Genomic DNA, 21,207 nt, shown 5'->3' with positions numbered 1-21,207 from the left:
TTGTTCTTGATCCTTTTATGAGTGGGAACAGTTTCTCCCTATCTACTCTGTCCTGCCCCCTCATGATTCAGAACAACTTCACCAAATCTCCTTTCAACCTTCTTTCCCTGGATAACAGTCCCAATCTTTTCAATCTATCCTCAGAACTTAAGTTTCACACCACTGAAACCACTCTTCTGCACTTTCTCCAATGTGTTCATACTCTTCCAATAGTGTGGCACCCAGAAACACACACAATCATCCAGCTGAGGTCTAACTGGTATCTTGTATAAGTTCAGCATAATCTCCTTGTCTTGTATAAGTTCAGCATAACCTCCTTGCTCTTGTAATCTATGCCCCTATTAATAAAGCCCAGCACACTGTGTGCTTTATTGACTGCTCTCTCCACCTCTCTTGTTACCTTCAATGATCTATGTAAATGAACACCCAAGTTCTTCTGCACCTGAAACCCCTTGAAGAATTGCACCCCTTATTTTATATTATCTCGTCATGTCCTTCCTGGCAAAATGCATCACCTTACCCTTCTCTGCATTGAACATCATCTGTACGTGTCTTCACGCTCCACCAACTTGTCTATGTTTTTTTGAAGTTCCACACTGTCCTCCTCACAGCTTACAATAAGTTTTGGATCATCTGCAAAGTTTGAAATTATCCCCTACACACCAAAATCTACATTAGTAATATATATCAGAAAAAGCATGTGCTCAATACTGGCCATTGGGGAACACCACCAGAAACGTTCCTCCAGTCTGAAAAATTTCTATGACCATTACTCGATGCTTTCTGTTATTCAGCTAATTTTGTATACACATTTCTACTGTCTTTTTTATTCCATAACTGTAACCTTCATCACAATTCTGCTGTGCGGCACTGTATCTTTTGTAGCCTTTTGAAAGTCTAGGTACACCACATCAACAGCATTATCTTGTCAGCCCGTTCTGTTACCTCCTCAAGAAACTCCAGCAAGTTAGTTAAACATGAGTTCCCCTTTAGAAACCCATGCCAGCTCTTTCTAATCAACACATATTTTTCTTTGTATTAGAAGCAGTTCAGAGAAGGTTTACTAAACTAATTCTAGGAATAGGTGGGTTGTCTTATGAGGAAAGGTTGGAGAGATTAAGTTTGTATCTACCAGAGTTTAGAAGAGTAAGAGTAGCTTGATCAAAACCTTTAAGATCCTGAGGGGTATTAACAGGGTGGACGTGGAAAGGATATAATCATAAAACCATAGAATCATACATTACAGAAGGGGCCCTTCAGTCCATTGAGTTTGCACTGACACATGAGAGACATCTCACCTCCCACCTAATCTTATTAACCAGCACTTGGCCCACAGCCTTGAACATGCCAAATGCTCATCTTGGTATTTTTTAAAGGATGTGAGGGAACCCGCCTCAACAACCCTTCCAGGCAGCGCATTCCTGACTGTCATCCTCTCTGGGTAAAATAGTTTTTCCTCACATCCTCCCAAACCTCCTACCCCTCATCTTGAACTGAAGTCCTCTTGTGACTGACCCTTCAACTAATGGGGACAGCTGGTCCTTATCCACTCTGTCTGTGCCCCACACAATCTTGTAAACATAAGAACATAAGAAGTAGGAGCAGGAGTAGGCCATCTAGCCCTTCGAGCCTGCCCCGCCATTCAATAAGATCATGGCTGATCTGAAGTGGCTCAGTTCCACTTTCCTGCTTTCTCCCCATAACCCTTAATTCCCTTGTCTGCCAAAAACCTATCTACCCGTGTCTTAAATATATTTAGCGAGGTAGCCTCCACCACTTCAACGGGCAGAGAATTCCAGAGATTCACCACCCTTTGAGTGAAGAAGTTCCTCCTCAACTCCGTTCTAAACTGCACCCCCTTATCTTGAGGCTGTGCCCTCTAGTCCTGCTGTCCTTTCTGAGTGGGAAGAATCTCTCTACCTCTACCCTATGCATCCCTTTCATTATATTATACGTCTCAATAAGATCCCCCCTTATCCTTCTAAACTCCAACGAGTACAGACCCAGTCTATTTAGTCTCTCTTCATAATCTAACCCCCTCATCTCCGGTATCAGCCTAGTGAACCTCCTCTGCACTCCCTCCAAGGCCAAAATATCCTTGCGCAAGTGCGGCGACCAAAACTGCACACAATACTCCAGCTGCGGCCTCACCAATGCCCTGTACAGTAGCAGCAAGACCTCCCTGCTTTTATATTCTATCCCCCTCGCTGTAAAGGCCAGCATCCCATTCGCTTTCTTGATCACCTGCTGTACCTGCAGACTGGGTTTTTGCGACTCATGCACAAGGACCCCCAGGTCCCTCTGCAGCGTAGCATGCTGCAGCTTTTCGCCCTTTAAATAGTAATTCCTCCTACTATTATTCCTGCCAAAGTGGATAACCTCACACTTGCTAACATTGTACTCCATCTGCCAAGTCCTCGCCACTCGCTCAGCCTATCCTGATCCCTTTGCAGACTTTCCACACCCTCCGCACAATTTGCTTTTCCACTCATCTTTGTGTCATCAGCAAATTTCGTCACCCTACACTTAGCCCCCTCCTCCAGATCATCTATATAAATGGTAAATATCTGTACACCTTGATCAAACATTCTCCCCCCGCCAAATCTTCTCTGCTGTAGTAAAAACAATCCAAGCCTACTCATCTCTCTTCATAACTTAAATAATCAATCCCAGGCAGCATCCTGGTGAATCACCTCCGCACCCCTCCAATGAACTCACATCCTTCCTATGATAACCAGAACTGCACATGCTGCTCTAGCTGTGGCCTCACCAAAGTTCCATACAACCCCAACATGACTTCCCTGCTTTTGTAATCTATGCTTTGATTGATAAAGGCAAATGCTGCATATGCCTTTCTCATCACCCTACTAACATGCCCTTCTGCCTTCAGAGATCTGTGGACAGACACGCCAAGGTCCCTTTGTTCTACAGAACTTCCTAGTGTCATGCCATTCATTGAATTAATTAATTAATTAATTCAATTGTAAAATTTCTCTTTCCAAAGCATATCTCCTCACACTTTTCAGAGTTAGATTTCATTTGCCACTTATCTGCCCATTTGACCATCCCATCTATATCTTCTTGTAGCCCAAGGCACTCAACCTCACTGTTAAACACCCAGCCAATCTTTGTGTCATCTGCAAACTTACTAATTCTACCCCCGATATAGTCATCTGTGTTGCTTATATAAATGATGAATAATAGGAGAACCCAGGACAGATCCCTGTGGAATGCCACTGGACACTAGCTTCAGGTCAATAAAACAGCTCTCTGTCATCACTCCGTCTCCTATAACTGAGCCAATTTTGAATCCACTTGATCAAATTACCCTGTATCCCATGTGCATTTGCCTTCTTCATAAGTCTCCCAAGTGGGAACTTGTCAAAGGTTTTGCTGAAATCCATGTAAACCACATCAACTGCACAACCCTCACCCTGGTCGCTTCATCAAAATCTCAATTAAATTTGTTAGGCATGACCTCCCTCAAATGAAGCCATGATGACTATCGCTGATCAAGCCTTGCCTCTCCAAGTGGATGTTTCCTCTTACTGAAGAATCTAGAACTAGGGGTCACTGTTTAAAACTAAGGTAATTAAACACATAGATGAGAAAAAATGTTTTTGTCTGAGGATCACAAGTCTTTGGAATTCTCTTCCTCAAAAGGCAGTGGAAGCACAATCTTTGAATATTTTCAAGGTAGAGCTGGATAGATTCTTGATTAACAAGGAGGGAAAGGCTATTGAGAGTAAGCAGGAATGTGGGGTTGAGGTTACAATCAGATCAGCCAGATCTTATTGAATGGTGAAGAAGGCTTGAGGGGCTAAGTGGCCTACTCGTGTTCCTAATTCATTTGTTTGCATGTTCTTTAATTTACCACCTTTTCCAAAATTTGGCCCCTTACGAAACACATAGATGAGGAAAAATATTTTTGTCTAATGATCACAAGTCTTTGGAATCCTCTTCCTCAAAAGGCAGTGGAAGCACAATCTTTGTAGAGAGGTGTTTAGTTTAAAACCCTCTCTACTTACCTAGTTATGTAGGTTGCTAGTACACTGGCCACAGTATGGTTCAAGTGTAAACCATCCAAATGGTAGAGATCACACTTTCCACAGCACTGGTGCCAGTACCAAAATTGTTAGTCCATAATGCATTGTCGTAAGTAATTTAAAACAAAAGAATGGTTACAGAAGAAAACCACTTAGCTGGTTGTGTTCTTATTGGCTTTCTGCAAGAGTTCTACTAAATTGGGCCCACTCTTCCACTTTTCCCTGCAGCCCCGCAATGTTTTACTCTTCAGATAATTATCCAATTATCTTTTGAAAACCTTGATTGAACTTGCCTTTAAACATTTTCAAACAAGATCCTATTCACTTAATTGTAAAAAAATTTTTTCTTCATGTCACCAATGCTTCTTTTTCCAATTCCATTTAATCTGAGTTCTCTGGTTCTCAACCTTCTGCTAATGGGAACAGTTTCTCCATATCAAATCTGTGATTCCTTGTGATTCTGAAAACCTCTATCAAATCTCCTCTTAACCTTCTCCAAGAATGCATGTGAACGTTGGTTAGGATCTGGTTTGAGACTAGCAACTCTAAACAAAGTGGAATCCAAAATTTCAGCTAGTTACTGAGAGAATGAAGCCACAAGATTCCACAACTTAAACCAAAAGAATTTTTACAATACAAGATTCAACAAAGCAAACACTAAATACCATCTTGGGCAACCATCTATATTCTAAAACCTAGAGTCAACATAAATTAAACATAAACTAACAGGCAAATTGTGGTTGAATATTAACTATAAATTATACATTAATAGCTGTAACAACGAAGATAAATCTTACAAATTGACTCAGCAGTCCACTTCTGTCAGTCCTTCTTCCCCCTCCTCCCCTGCTTCTTCTCGGCTAGGTGGACCCATCTGGGGAAAAGAAGAGGAATTAAATTTGGTTTCTGAGAAATAGAACTCATACATGGCTTTCAGTAGGAACAGCGTGAGATATTGACAATCAGGTTTGCTGGCAGACGATTTGGAGTGCAATAAGATAAGCACAAGGGGTAGAATGTTATAAAGAATAGCTTCCTCCTTGTATGGGTGAATGGGCAGAGATGGGTGACAGCAGGAATCCTGTTGACAATCCTTCTCTTGTTATGAGCTTCAACTAAAATAAATCCTGAAACCTGGGAGCTTGCTGAGTGTAAATCAACTGCCATGATTCCTGTGGTACAGCAGTAAGTTCAGTTCAAAAGTATTTCATTGATTGTAAGCCACTTTGGGATGCCTCAGAATCATGAAACAAACTGTATACTTATGTGTTTTCTTTCTCTCTTTCTTGTATTTAAATTATGCAGGCCTCACTCCCAAGCAATCAACTTACAGTGCCTGGAGCTCACCCTCAATGTTATCATTAGGTTGGCCATACAAAGCTTGATGGGGCCAGACCTAGTGCAACCAATTATATCCAACCTCCTTCAGGATTAACACCCCTTCTCAAAATTTGGGCTGTTTCATACTTGATATTGACCCATATTTTGCTGCCAGTGATGAAGAAGACTTGCCATTCATTGGACTTACAAATTCCAATGGACTTTTGTGGACTTTTGAGTGGCAATTGATGGAAGTTAGACACTAAAATCAGTTAGCTTTAATTCATTTGTGTTGTCATGGCTAATAAGATAAGTGGCTGAAAATAGCAGTCATCTAATTATAATATGTTTATAATTGGTAGCAAAATGTTTACTTAATGTCTGCCTGTTAACCTTGATTACCCAACAGATGGTAACCTTGCCATGGCTGCTCTGTGGTCTTGTAAAGTCAGTGTGTAGACATTTCAGAAACGTGATGCAAGTTGCCTTGGGAACAAGCATGCTAAATGGTCAGGTGAAACACTCAGTTTTGGCTGTTATCCCTCGCCTAGACATACCTTAAGTAACGTTCTTTTAGTTTTGTAACATCTGTTTACAAGCAAAGGCTATAAGAAATTGTTAAATTTTCCCTGCAATTTACCTGAAGGTTGCTTGGGACATAGTAGAAAGATGAGATTTTGAAAAAACCTAGGGCACATTCCTGCAAACAATGCCAAGTTCAACAGTACAGATGTGTTTGGGCCGCACATTTCACAGAGGGTAAAATTTAACTTTGGCAGGGTCGCAAAATGGGCAATGGCTGTTTGCTGCCCATTATAAATCTCACCCAATTTTTCCACTATTAATTGATGCTAAGGACAATGCGACATCTATACTGAGCAGCTAATCACGACATGCTATGTTACACCACAACCCCGCCCACCCTTGCAGAAGTTAGCAGGTAGCCATTTAATGTTCAGGCTCAATCGCCTGGGAGATAATTAGAGAATGTAGTGTACTTTGTGTATTAGAATCACTCCCATTTGCAAAATTGTTGCTGGTAACTGTACATTTAAAAAATTGGCTGGTTTCAAAAAAATCCCTGATGCAGCTAATGCTCTCTACAGGCTATATTTTAATTTATTGTATCACTCATGTTAAACTGGACAGCATGGAGCCAGTTCGGCACCTATAAAAATGCCTTCACAGCCCAAATAATTACTGAATAAGCATTTTTGGCAACTGGAGCAGTGGAAGAACGGAGAGGATGTTTCAGCACTGGACAGTCAGCAGCTGAAAAAGCCCTTGCTGACACAGCCAGAAGTACTGTCCAAGCCAGTTCATGTTGTTTCTGTATTTGTAGGTAAAGTACTGATATATCAGCAGAGACTCCCAGATAACATGTTGCACAACATCCAAACCTGCTTAAAAAGGGAAAAAAAACACTTCCAATCTTACCCTTAATACTTCCGGTGACAATCACAATTACACTCCTCTAGTTATTGACTTTCAGTGGAAATATTTTCCCAATTTACCTTATCAAAACCCATTGCAGTTTTGACTGCCTCTATCAAATATTATGCTTATTTCATTACAATGAAAAGACTCACATTTTCTCATGTCTTTCCTAATAATGAAAGCATCCAATTGTAGGTACCATCACAGTGAATGTCTTCAGCAGCCTAACCAATGATTTGTATATTTCTGACATTACTTCATTGCTTTTGTATTTGATGCGCTTATTTATGAAACATAAGCTTCCATGTTTATTCTTACAAACAACTGTCTTCATTGAACTTTGAAATAGATCTGGTGAGGGGGGGGGTGGTTGCGATTCACCCAAAAAAATTCTATGTGCCATATCCGCTTGAAAACTGGAGTAACTCTAGCTGATTTCTTCAGTGGGATTTTCAATATAAACCTCTGAGCACTGCAGAGAGGCCAAGCGAGATTCACATTGACCGTAAGTGGGCAGGACCTATTCCTGCTGGAGAGGCCGGTAGCATAGTGCTAAGCGGGCCACTGCCCATAAGCCGATCTATCAGAGCGGAGATAAGTGGGTACGCAGGAGCACCGCATTGCCAACTTACCGACTCCCGATCACTGGTCAGCCTGATCGTTGGCCAAACCCATGGCCGTGCGTCGCTGTTGCTCCAATCTCCCCACCCCCCCAAGTCGCTGGCCTCCTGGACCTCTCCTGGCCAGTGCCCACAACCTCCCATGGTCCACCTCGATCTCCCCAGCCCTGAGCCCCTGGCAGACCCAACCCCCGCCCACCCTCGCTGTCCACAACCCCGCCCCCACCCCACTGCAGCCCGGCCCCCACTGCAGTCCTGACCCCCTGGCAGGCCGACCCCACCCCCTGGCCCACTCAGATAGCAAACCCCGATCACCCCCCCACTGTCCCTCTGCCTGCGATCCAAATGCTGAGTAGCTAAGGGACCCATGCACCTCCCCACCTATCGCACCCCCTGCCCCCCCCATAGACTCTGCCCCAATTGGCCGTGACCCTCACTGTCTTCACAATCCCTTTGGCATTGCCTGATGCATAGTGGGCAGTTACAAGATGCCCCTTGGGCATTAACAGGGGACCAGGCTGGCAATGCCCAGGGGCATCCCCTCCTTACCCCTGACCACTGGGAGGGCCTCCATGGCCTCCTTTCACTCTAGCGGGGTCAGTCACCAGTCCCCTGTTAATGAGGAGCTGCTGTAAACTCCACTGTTGTGAACCATTCTTGGCAGGGGAGGAGACACTTGTGGGCCCAGAGACTTCAGTTCTGGGCCCGCTAATGATATTCAAATTCAAATTTTAATATTTAAATCAGGTCCACATCAATTTCCGGTGCAAAGCTGATGACTCCAAAAAACTTGGATGCCAAGTTGTTGTGTCTGCTAAATGGCCTCCACTGATGTTTCCTGGCTTGCTGTGCTGCTGTAGCTGGGAAAATCACCCCTCTAATTTCTGAATAATTTATTTGAACTCTGTTAAGTCTAATTCATCATTATGACAATTAAAAGACTCTACAGGCAAAATTCAACATTGGCTGATGTAGCAGGAAATGAGCTGGAATTGTTTGTTTGTTTAATTGCTTTAATATTGATTAACATACTAATGAATCGTGAGTAGGAAGTGATGCAAGCTAACATGTGAAACATTTGTTGGAGAAATGTCAACAGGGAGTCTGTCTGATTTGACTTGATTCATTCTTGTCATGCGTAGTGGGATACTATACAGACAAAGCATACTGTTCATAAAGTACATTAGGGAGAAGGGAAGGAGAGGGTGCAGAATATAGTATTGTAGTTACAGATAGGGTTTGGAGGAAGATCAGCTTAATATGAGGTAAGTACATTCAAAAGTCTATTGGCAGCAGGGAAGAAGCTGTTCTTGAGTCGGTTTGTACGTGACCTCAGACTTTTGTATCTTTTTTCCAATGGAAGAAGGTGAAAGAGTGTATGCCCGGGGTGAATGGGGTCCTTGATTATGCTGACAGCGTTCCTGAGGCAGTGGGAAGTATATAAGGAGTCAAAGGCCAGAATATGTTCTTATGTTCTTATTTTACCATCCCGCCCACCATGGGAATCAGAGAAGGTGAGGAGCGGACCATGGAAAAGTCCATTTACCTCATCAGGGTTTTACTGTTTTCAGATGAGCAAGGTCATAAATCCCACCCAATGGATGGGAGGCTGGTTTGCATGTTGGATTGGGCTGCATTTACAACCCTTTGTAGTTATTTGCGGTCTTGGTTAGAGCAGGAGCCATACCAAGCTGGGATACATCTGGAAAAGATGCTTTCTGTGGTGCATCCGTAAAAATTGGTGAGAGTTGTAGTAATCAAGCCAAATTTCCTTAGCCTCCTGAGAAAGTGGAGGCATTGATGGCTTTCTTAACTGTAGCGTCAGTATAGAGGGACCAGGACAGGATGTTGGTGATCTGAAAACTAGAGACTTCAAGCTTTTGACCATTTCTTACAGCAGAGCTCCCTTGAATCCAAAGAGGCGTGCATAGAATGGGAAATCCCATTGACAGTGGGGGGTATCAGAAGATTCTGCTGCTGGACAATTGCAGGTCGCACTTGTCTCCATGAAACACACCAAAGTACAATGTGAGACAGAGGATTCATTAAGAACTTATTATCATCCCTGATCTTTTCAGTCCCACCATTGGCCATGACCTCAATCTTTAACAAAGAACCTTTCATTTAGTTTACCAATCATCATTAGTTTTTGGTACATTTGCGTTAAGGGCCAATAACACAAGTGTGTTGGGAGGAATGGGTATTGAATCATGGGGAAGGCAGTGTGACAGATCTCCGATGTCAAGATCAAAGGACCAATTTTCCCAGAGGAAACAGGATGAGAATGCCATCACCACACGTTGTGAAGATAATTTTATTGCTTTCGTATATATGACTAATTAACAAGGAACATTTTGCAATCAATTGTTACCTTTAGAATTAAGTGCAAGTGTGCGGGAATGATGGCTCTGCAGTTTCCCAGCCACTTAAATCTGGTGGGGAGCAGACAAGTTAATCTATGAAGAGATGGTGAGCCATTTGGAACTGCCAGCCACAACTCAGCTGTTCTATTTATAGAGGGGAAAGAAAGCTGTGATTCATTGCGGGAATGGACAAGGACATTGCAGGGCGGTCAAGTCCTTGTTTCTCAATTCAAGGGCTCTGTGCTTCTGTGCTTTCCTCAAAAGCACATGTAGTGCCAATATATGAGCTTGTTGCTCTGAGTGTGAGATTGAGAGATTAAGTGACGGTGCTTTATCATCATCAGTCATTTGTTTGATTTGTATTCTATACTTGCGCATCAGCACCAGGCCAAGGTTGTGCTTCCTGGGTATCTAACAGGAGAAATATACATAGTATAGGGCCGAAGCAAGAGAAATGGTAGAAAAGCAAAGTGTGCATTGCAACATCCAAGGTTTAGAAATCAGAAGAAAATATGGCCAGAATTTTCTGGTTGTTTTCATTGGTGGGATCTTCTGGTCCTGTCGATGGAAAACCCGCAGTGGGGTTTCGCCAATGGTGGGGAAGGGGGTGTGCATAGAATGGGAAATCCCACTGACAGCGAGGGGTATCAGAAGATTCCGCTGCTGGACAATTGCAGGTCGCACTTGCCTCCATGAAACACACCAAAGTACAATGTGAGACAGAGGATTCATTAAGAACTTATTATCATCTCTGATCTTTTCAGTCCCACTATTGGCTATGACCTCAATCATGGATGTTCCACTGATGGTGAACATTGTCTGCTCCATCATACGAGGATAGCCCACTGTACCTGTCCCATGTTGATTTGATGCTTCAACTCTGCAGCAGCTATGTGTAAAAGAAAGGGAAATGTGTCAGCGAGTGCAGTAGAATGTTTTTGAGTCAGGCGATTGTTGGTTGAATTTAATTGACAGTATGTACAAGCAGTAAAATATGAGGCTTTCATCAGTCATAAGTGTGTGCGGACGAACCTGAGTTGTGATTGATAAAGGTTGATGGTAGGCGAGTAGTGGAGATTTAGCGCATTTTGCAATGTATGAGCCAATAGCGCAGTTTTGAAATTAACAGGGCAGCGCCACATTCACTGCCCACATCAGGATGGCAGGCAGGAGAAAGATTCAGTTGGCCCTATGGGATGGCAGCCTCACTAGGAGAGGTAGATGCTGCTGAAATAGATGAAAGGAGCTTCAAAATTGAGCTCAACAGTCAAGAGGCTTCAGAGGGATTTATACATAAGAAGGCCACAAAATAGTAGAACTATTGGTATGGAGGGGAAACAAACTATTTTTCTCAGAACTTTCCAATTTCAATCTTGCAACTTTGCGATAGTGGCATGGACGGCAGCATATGTCATCTTTTTGACTTCCACATATGAGTTACTTCCAATGTCTTGATGAGCGCCTGACACAGCATAGGGCCCCTACACATCCTTCCATCAGATTACATTGCTCCACACAAGTAAGGGCTAATTGCTTTTACAACTATCTTGATTTGCTGCCCACTTTGGAGGCAAGAAAATCTGCTGGAGGTGCGGCCGCATTACATAATGGTGAGATTTCCAGAGCTGCACCATTGCCCAGAAGAGAAAAAAAACAGTAAAACGGGGAAATGAACTTAGTGGTCCTAATTGTTTTATGCCTTCTGAGTGCCTCCAATATCCCTCTGAAGGACTGGAGAAATTCCCCACTCTGTTTTTCCCAGGTCAAAGCCACTTCTGCCATGAGAGCCAGCGTCTGCTTTGGCCAACTGTCATCATTCTTTTAAGAAGTGAGGACTTTTCTGTGGCATAGGCTGGCTTAAACTTGTGAAAACAGAAAATGCAGGAAAATCTCAGCAGGATAGGCAGCAGCTGTGGGGAGAAGAACAAAGTTAATTGAACTGTGGCCTGGCTGGCTGAGTATTTCCAGCATTGTCAGCTTTTATTTCAGATCTCCAGCAGCTGTAGTGTTTTGCCTTGTGTTGCTGTAGCTTGAATTTATGCTCGTCGTTGGAGATCTTGCTGCGAGTGAGTAGGTCATGGATATTCGCATGCTGCCCGCACATAAAGAATCATTCCAGGTTAATCACACAGCATGATTCCCATAATCATCTTTGTCCTCTTCAGTTTTTCTCTGTTTGCCTGCATTAAGGCCAGCCAATTGAAATTGAGCAACATTGATTGACAAAGTGATGACATCCTGCAGGTTGCTTTAATATTTAGAATACAGAGATGGCCGTCCCAATATTAATAGAGAAAGGAGTTTTGGACTCAGGTAAGCTAGAGGTATGTTGATCCTTATTTCAAGGGGTTTCAAGTACAACAGTAGCAAAGTCTTGCCGCAACTGTACAAGGTACTGGCGAGACTACGTTTGGAGTACTGCGGGCAGTTTTGGTCCCCTTATTTAAGCAAGACCGAGGTCAACGGATATTTCCCTTGTCCACCCTTTGCCCACTCCAATTCTGTGGCAAGCAGGATTGTGGAATTCCAGTGATTATTTCATTGGAGGCAGTTCAGAGAAGGTTCACTATATGATCCCCGGTATGGAGGGATGCCTAGGACCCGGGATTGATTCCCAGCTTGGGTCACTGTCTGTGTGGAGTTTGTGTATTTTCCCAGTGTCTGTGTGGGTTTCCTGAGTGCTCCAGTTTCCTTCCACAGTCTGAAAGATATGCTGGTTAGGTGCATTGGCTACGCTAAATTCTCCCTCAGTGTACTTGAACAGGCACTGGGGTGTGGCAAATTGGGGATTTCCGCAGTAACTTCATTGCAGTGTTAATGTAAGCCTACTTGTAACTAATAAATAAACTTTAAACAGAAAGGGAAAACAGGGTGGGACTCTACTCATTGTTAATCATTAAGGTAATCAAGGATTATGGGGAAAGGACAGAGAAGTGGGCATGAGGAATGTGAGATCAGTCTTGATCCTATTGAATGGTGCAGCAGGCTTAAGGGGCCAAAGGCCCACTCCTGTACCTGTTTCTTGTGGTTTTATGATCTAACACAGAAATATAGGTTTCTTCCACATATCAATTAACAGCCTGTGGCACAGCAAAGCATGTGAACAAGGCCATGGCACATGTATTAAACATACATACAAACAAAGATAATGCCATGTCATATAATGACTATTAGCACAAGGGATGCTGACTGAATAACTCACAAACAATGGAAGCATTTATCATATCTTCTGCCACATCCTCCACTCAGGACTCTTGCACTATTTTTAAGTCAGAAAAAGTTAACATGATCAATAATGTTGTAGATACTCTTCAGCTTGAGTCTCCTATTCAGAGTCAATTTTACCATTGCCAATCTTTTTGGCAAATCAAATAAATTAGATCAAACAAACTAAGGGCCAATGAAGAAAGCAGCCCCCTGTAAGAAGGGAAGGGCCTGAAACAATTTTATCATTGCCTGTGCCTATATCTCTAAACATCCCAAAATACTTTAAGTGTCTCTTGGAAGCTCTTCTTCACTCAAAGGGTGGTGAATCTCTGGAATTCTCTGCCCGTTGAAGTGGTGGAGGCTACCTCGCTAAATATTTTTAAGAAGCGGGTTGATGGGTTCTTGATAAGAGAGGGGATTAAGGGTTATGGGGAGAGGGCGGAAATGTGGAACTGAGCCACAACAGATCAGCCATGATCTTATTGAATGGCAGGGCAGGCTCGAAGGGCTAGATGGCCTACTCCTGCTCCTATTTCTTATGTTCTTATGTTCTTAAGCTCAGTTATGTCATAGATACCAAGGCATTACTTAGTATTATTCAGTAGTACTTGGTTGATTTATTTGGAACTCCACTCATGGAAGCTGTAGTAAAATCCTCAGAAAGGAACATTCATTTTTCAAGTGTGATTAATGTTGTTAAGATTGCTGCCTTTTTGTCATTTAGACTTCAAATTAATTCCAGTGTATCATTCAAGGAATTATAGATCAGCAAACCTACATTGGTACTAGGGAAAGTTCTTGAATCCATTATCAAGGACTTCACAGTGGAGCATTTAGAAAGAATGACAGGATCAGACAGTGTCAGCATGGGTTTATGAAGGGGAAATAATGCTTGACAAATCTGTTGGAAATCTTTGAAGATGTAACTAGTGGAGTTGACAAGGGGGAGCCAGTCGATGTAGTATATTTGGATTTTCAGAAAGTGTTTGACAAAGTCCCACATAAGAGATTATCATGCAAGATTAAAGCGCAGGGGACTGGGGGAGGTGTATTGAGATGGACAGAAAATTGTTTGGCAGAGAGGAAAGTAAGAATAGGAATTAATAGGTCCTTTTCAAACTGGCAGTAACTAGTGGGGTGCTACAGGAATCGGTGCTGGGACCCCAGGTATTCATAATGTATATTAATGATTTGGATGAAGGAACAAAATGTAACACCTCAAAGTTTGCAGATGATACCAAGTTGGGTGGGAGGGTGAACTGTGATGAGGATGCAGAGATCCTTCAGAATGATCTGGACACATTGGGTGAGTGGGCAAATAAATGCCAGATGCAGTATAATTTGGATAAATGTGAAGTTATTCACTTTGGAAGCAAAAACAAGAAGGCAGATTACCACCTGAATAGTTGTAAATTGGAAGAGGGCAGTGTGCAGTGGAACCAGGGCGTCCTTGTGCACCAGCCACTGAAGATAAGCATACAGGTGCAGCAGGCAGTAAAGGCAAATGGTATGTTGGCCTTCACTGCAAGAGGTTGAGTACAGGAGCAGGGATGTTGCAATTATACAGGCCTTGGTAAGGCCACACCTAGAATATTGTGTGCAGTTTCGGTCTCCTTTTCTGAGGAAGGATGTTCTTGTTCTTGAGGGAGTGCAGCGAATATTTACCAGACTGATGCTGGAGATGGCAGGACTGATGTATGAGGACAGATTGACTAGATTAGATTGTTTACGCTGGAGTTCAGACAAATGAGGGGGGGATCTCATAGAGACTTATAAAATTCCAACAGGACTAGACAAGGTAGATGCAGAGAGGATGTTCCTCATGGTGGCAGAGTCCAGAACCAGAGATCACAGTCTGAGAATTCAGGGTAGATCATTTAAGATGGAGGTGAGGAGACATTTCTTCATCTAATGAGTGGGGAACCTGTGGAATTCATTACCACAGGAAGTAGTTGATGCCAAACCATTTAACGCATTCAAGAGATGGTCAGATATATCATTTGGGACAAATGGGATGAAAAGAACTACAAAAGATTTTGAATGTAGCCCAATCCATCACACAAACCAGCTTCCCATCCTTTGACTCTATCTACACTTCCTGCTTCCTCGGCAAAGCAGCCAGCATAATTAAGGACTCCACGCACCCCGGACATTCTCTTTTCCACTTCCTTCCTTTGGGAAAAAGATACAAAAATCTGAGGTCACGTACTGACCGACTCAAGAACAGCTTCTTCCCTGCTGCTGTCAGACTTTTGAATGGACTTACCTTGCATTAAGTTGATCTTTCTTTACACCTTAGCTATGACTGTAACACTACAGTTTGCACTCTCTCAATTCCTTCTCTATGAATGGTATGTTCTGTATGTATAGCATGTAAGAAACAATACTTTTCACTGTATGTTAATACATGTGACAATAATAAGTCAAATCAAAGGTTATGGAGAGAAAGCAAAATTAGACCGCTGATTTGGATGATCAGCCATGACCATAATGAATGGCAGAGCAGGCTCGAAGGGCCAAATGGCCTTCTTCTGTGTTCTATGCTTCAATTAAATAAATTCTGATACAATTCCTGTCAAATAACTTAGTTTAATATCAAATCATTACCAGAGTTTACAGCAGGCCATTTAGAGTCATAGAGTCATAGAATCCCTTCAGTGCAGAAGAAGATCAGCCTATCGAGGCTGCACATTGAGCCTGTGCTGACAGCAACCCTACCCAGACCCTATCCCCATAACACCATGTATTTACCCTAGCTAGTCCCCGTGACACTAAAGGTCAGTTTAGCATGGCCAATCCACTTAACCACACATCTTTTGTACTGTGGGAGGAAACTGGAGCACCTGGAGGAAATCCACGCAGACACAGGGAGAATGTGCAAACTCCACACAGACAGTGACCCAAGGTGGGAATGAAACCTGGATCCCTGGCACTGTGAGGCAGCAGTGCTAACCACTGTACCACCGTACCAGCTTTCTTCCATCTTTTCTGAGTCAGCTTTTGCTGAGCAATATAAAACTCATTCCGCTGTCTTGCTACACTCATATCATCAGCCTATATCTTCCTCTGATTCAAACATTTATCCAAATTTCTCTGAACAGATGCACTTTGAGAATTTCCTTGGGCCTTCTCCCACTCCAGTGCCATAATAGTCCTGTGCCAAGAAGATTCCTGCCGAACTTCCAAAGTTGTGGCATGGAAATGAGAAAAGTCCTGATAATATTCCTCAAAGTATTGGCCTCTCTCAGTCTCTCAAGTGCTCCTTGTGATGGAGTGTTCCACACTCTAACAGCTGTCTGTACACAGAAATTCCTACTAACTTCAATTCTCACTCTCAGAGATAATTTCAAGTTGGTGATCCCTCATCTCTGAACACAAGAATGCAAAAAAAAAGAAGCAAGAATAAGCCACCAGGTCTTTCAAGCTTACATCACCATTCAATATGATCATGGCTGCTGTATGCGACCTCAACTCCTTTTCTGTGCCATTTCCCCATAGCCCTCTATTCCTCGATTGATCAAATATTTATCCACCTCCATTAAATACTTCTATTGGCCCAGCTTCCCTTTGGGGCAGAGGTTTACCTTTCATAAAACCATGTTGACTAGGTTTGATTATCTTCAGGATAAAAGCAAATTACTGCAGATGCTGGAATCTGAAACCAAATTTGATTATATTCAGCTTTCCTGATTGATTAGCTATTTCCTCTTTGATTATTGATTCCAGCATCTTGCCAATAATAGATGTTAAACTAACTGGCCTATAGTTCCTTTCCTTCTACCTTTCTCCCTTTTTGAAAAAGGGAGTCACATTGGCTGTTTTCCAATCTTCTGATACCTTTCCAGGAAAATTGCAACCACTAACTTGGCAGCCACTTCATCAGCTCCTGGCGACTTGTCCGCCTTTAGTCCCTTGGGTTTCTCTAATATTCTATCCCTTGTGATTGAGATTTTTGTAAGCTCTACCATGTTATTTGAAATCCAGTCTCCACCAACCTTTGGGGTAGAGAATTGCAGAGATTCACCACCCTCTGAGAGAAGAAATTTCTACACACCTGATATCTTTGGGATATTTGTGGTAGAACCATAGAACCCTACAGTGCAGAAAGAGGCCCTTTGGCCCATCAAGTCTGCACGAACCACAATCCCACCCAGGCCCCATCCCCACATCCTACACATTTTACCTGCTAATCCCTTTAACCTACACAACGCAGGACAATAAGGGGCAATTTTAACATGGCCAACCAACCTAACCCGCACATCTTTGGACTGTGGGAGGAAACCAGAGCACCCGGAGGAAACCCACACAGACACAAGGAGAATGTGGACTGTGGGAAGAAACCAGAGCATCCGGAGGAAACTTATGCAGATACGAGGAGAGCATACTGTGGAGCATGTGGAGTGCAAACTCCACACAGTGACCCAAGCCAGGAATTGAACCCAGGTCCCTGGAGCTGTGAAGCAGCAGTGCTAACAACTGTGCTACAGTGCTGCCCATAATGGTAATGCCACAAACAGAACAAAGTTTTCTCTATTTACTCTTTGTAAGTTTAAAAACATCTGTTAAAATCTTTTCATAGCCTTCTCCGCTCTCGTAGAAATAGACTGACTTTGTAGCTATATTTCCCAGCACCTTGGTGAATTTGCAATTATTCTCTTTAAGAGTATCCTTCCTATAAGGGAGCACTGAGAACAGGACACATTCTAGCTATGGTTTAGTCAATATTATCTGAAACTGCACAGAAGGAGGCCATTTAACCCATTGTATCTGTGCTGAATATTTACGGTTGCCCAATTTGTCCCCAAAGCATCACAATTCTCTCTCCTTCAAGTATTTTTCCAATTCTCTTTTGAAAGTTACTGTCAAAATTGCTTCCTTTGTGGTCATGCATTTGAAGTTATAACAATAGACTGTGTTCAAAGATATTCCTCATTTCCATTGATTATTTTGCCGGTTTCATTACCAATCCTTCTGCCATGGGAAGTGGTTTCTTCAATTTTTCAGAAGTTCATGACTTTTAACACAACTACTTGATCTACTCTCAACCTCAGGTTCCCAAGTCTCTCCACATAACTGAAGATCGCCACTCCTGGTACCATTGTTGTAAATTTTGTCTGTATCCTCTCTAAGGCCTTAACATCCTCCTGAAAGTGGGTGCTGAGAACCGCACACAATCTGACAACTAAAGTCTGACCAATTATAAAAGTTTAACTTAATTTCTTTGCTTTTGTATTCTAAGCTTATTTTAATTAGACCAAGGATCTAAGGCAACTCAATAATTGCCAGGCTAACTTCAAAGATTTGTATATAATGTCCTTAGATCTCTCTATTCCTGGACTCCCGCTGAAATTGTACTATTTAGTTGAAAATGGCCTTCCCCATTCTTACTGCAAAAATGTATCATTTCATACTTTTCTTAATTTTTATCTTGTCATCACCAGTCTGTTTATGACCCCTAAAGTCTATTACTGTCTGCATAAATTCATGACAACTTTATGCCTCGATTCATAAAATCCAAAATTGCATTGGTCTTTTTATGACTTCATCAACTTAAATAATATATTTGAACCCATCGATACCTTAGTTCATCTGTATCCTTTAGTGTCTTTCCATTAAATATGTACTCCTATTTCTTGTTTTCTCTTAAAATATTTATTATCTCAGACTTAAATTGCATCCTTCCATTAAGCTGCCTAGATCTGCATTGATGATTTTGGCAGTGCTCTTCACTGTCTGCCAAATCTTCTATTTTTGTGTCATCAGCAAATTACGAGTCCAGACATTGAATGCTGGGGTTAGAAATTCAATTGCATAGCACCAGCCCAGGCAATACTATGAAGCTTCCTGGCATGCAGTGCATTTGCTAGCTGCTTTCTGCATGGCTTGCATGGTATTTCAGCTGGACAAGGCCTCAGAAAGTGCAACGGAAGGCTTTAGTTCAGCCCTATCCTGATGTCACAGACAACTAGCTGGTGTGATGTCAGAGTTCCAGATTTGGAGCACCAGGGCCCAGTTCTGGGGGGGAATTTTACAAGAATAATTCCAAGTGTCCAGCTAGCGTGAAAATGGGAGCATTCCTGATCCATTTTTTGGGCAAGTATTCATGCCCAATCTTATGTACTTAGTCTTATGTAGTTGGTACAGCCTGTTTCTCGCTGCTGCAGGCCATGGACTAGGTTTAATTCACCAGCCAGCCTATAGAGGGAGCTACTGCACATGTGCTGCACCTGCGCAATTTTAGCAGCAGGAGTCTGACAGACAGAGAGCTGTCAGGACCCTGCTGCTGGAGCCAGTGTGAACCAACACACCTTGCAATCATGGGGTCCGCAGCCTATCCTGAACCCCACAACACATGGATATCTAGCCTCTGCCACCCAGACTGATCACTCTCTCCCTCCCCCCCCTCCCTCAATCTGATCACATCTGCAGAGTGTGCAGAAACCGCAACCCCCCCCCCCCACCCCGAGAACTTCCCTGATCGGGCCACCCCTTCATTCTCCTTCCCCTTCATGTCCTGCCCCTTAAGTGCCTGCCCTTTTCATGCCCCACCCCATAGGCCCTGCCCCTGCCTGATGGGCAGTACCAAGCTGACCACTGGGCATTACTTAGGCGTCAAGCTGGCAATGCCCAAGGAATACCTCCCTTTTCCCTCTGCATCCTTAATGGTCTCCCATTCCACTGGCGAGGCTAACACAACCATTCCCTGTTCATGGGGAGCAGGTGTTTTCCTCACCAGAGAGAATCTTTCTGAACGAGGCCATAATGGTCAGTGAGCCCAGATGATTGAGCTTTGAGCTCTTTAAATAATGCAAATTCGTATTTGAATAAATTATTCAGTGTTTTGCCCATTTCTGGTGGGAAGCTGATCTCAGCCAGAAGTCCAGCTCTCAGAAAAATCAGAAGAGTTGAGAAATTGGGCGTGATCCTGATTTTTCAGCTCTTGCGTGATTTTACCAGCTTGCTCCATTCTTTGATGGTTGAGGTGAGCTGGTAAAATCCTGGTCTATGTGTTTATTCACTGGATGGGCCTTGCCCTAATGTCTTAAAGCCAGGAACCCAAATTGGAAATAATGGAATTTTTAACAACCTTCTCTACTGCAGTGTGTGGCTGTACTCTACAATGTTTCTGGAGACAATATTGAGCTCCTGGATTTTTTGCAGAGTTTCTGCATTCACAAAGAGAGGACAGAAGAGTAAGTGACTTGTCCACACAATGGCTACAACGGTTAAAGAGGCAAGGGTAACATTTTCTTGGAGTTTTAGAATTAATCAGGGATAAAGCAGAGATTGTAGAGATGGCACACTCTGCATGGTGTCTACTTCAAGTTGGAGTTGCCCATGCTTCCTGGCAGTAATACGAGATTGTCTGACAGTCCAGTTAATGCATCAATATCTTGGTGTGCATGCCAACAGCCCTTTTTGCATACTGTCTTGCATTCAACTGAGTGTGGCATCAAGGAGACCTAGCAAAATTGGAATCAATGGATATCAGAGAGCAAACTCTCCACCGGTTGGAGTCATACCTGGTGCATAGGAAGATGATTGTGATTGTGGAGGGTTGGTCATCTCAGCTCCAGGACATCTCTGCAGAAACCCCTCAGGGTAGTGTCCTTGGCCCAACAATCAGCTACTTATCAATGACCTTCCCTCCATCATAAGGCCAGAAGAGTGGATGTTCACCAATGATTGCACAATGTTCAGCACCATTCACGACTCCTCAGAAACTGAAGCAGTCCATGTACAAATGCAACAAGATCTGGACAATATCCAGGCTCATGCTGACAAGTAGCAAATAACATATGCGCCGAACAAATGCCAGGCAATGACAATCACCAATAAGAGACACTCTAACTACACCCCTTGACATTCAGTGGTGTAACCATCACTGAATCTTCTAGTATCAACATCCTTGGAGTTACCATTGACCAGAACCTCAACTGGACTCACCACATAAACACAATGGCTACAAGAGCAGTCAGAGGTTAGGAATACTGCAGCAAGTAACTCACCTCCTGATTCCCCAAAGCCTATCCACCATCTACAGGGCACAAGTCAGGAGTGTGGTGGAATACTCCCCACTTGCCTGATAGGTGCAGCTCCAACAGCACTCAAGAAGCTTGACACCATCCAAGGCAAAGCAGCCCACTTGATTGGCACCACATCCACAAACATCCACTCCCTCCACCACTGACACTCAATAGCAGCAGTGTGCAC

This window comes from Carcharhinus amblyrhynchos, chromosome 8, assembly GCF_965287045.1.
Source record: "Carcharhinus amblyrhynchos chromosome 8, sCarAmb.v2.hapA, whole genome shotgun sequence".
Lineage (NCBI taxonomy): Eukaryota > Metazoa > Chordata > Chondrichthyes > Carcharhiniformes > Carcharhinidae > Carcharhinus > Carcharhinus amblyrhynchos.
This window is presented reverse-complemented; position numbering follows the sequence as displayed.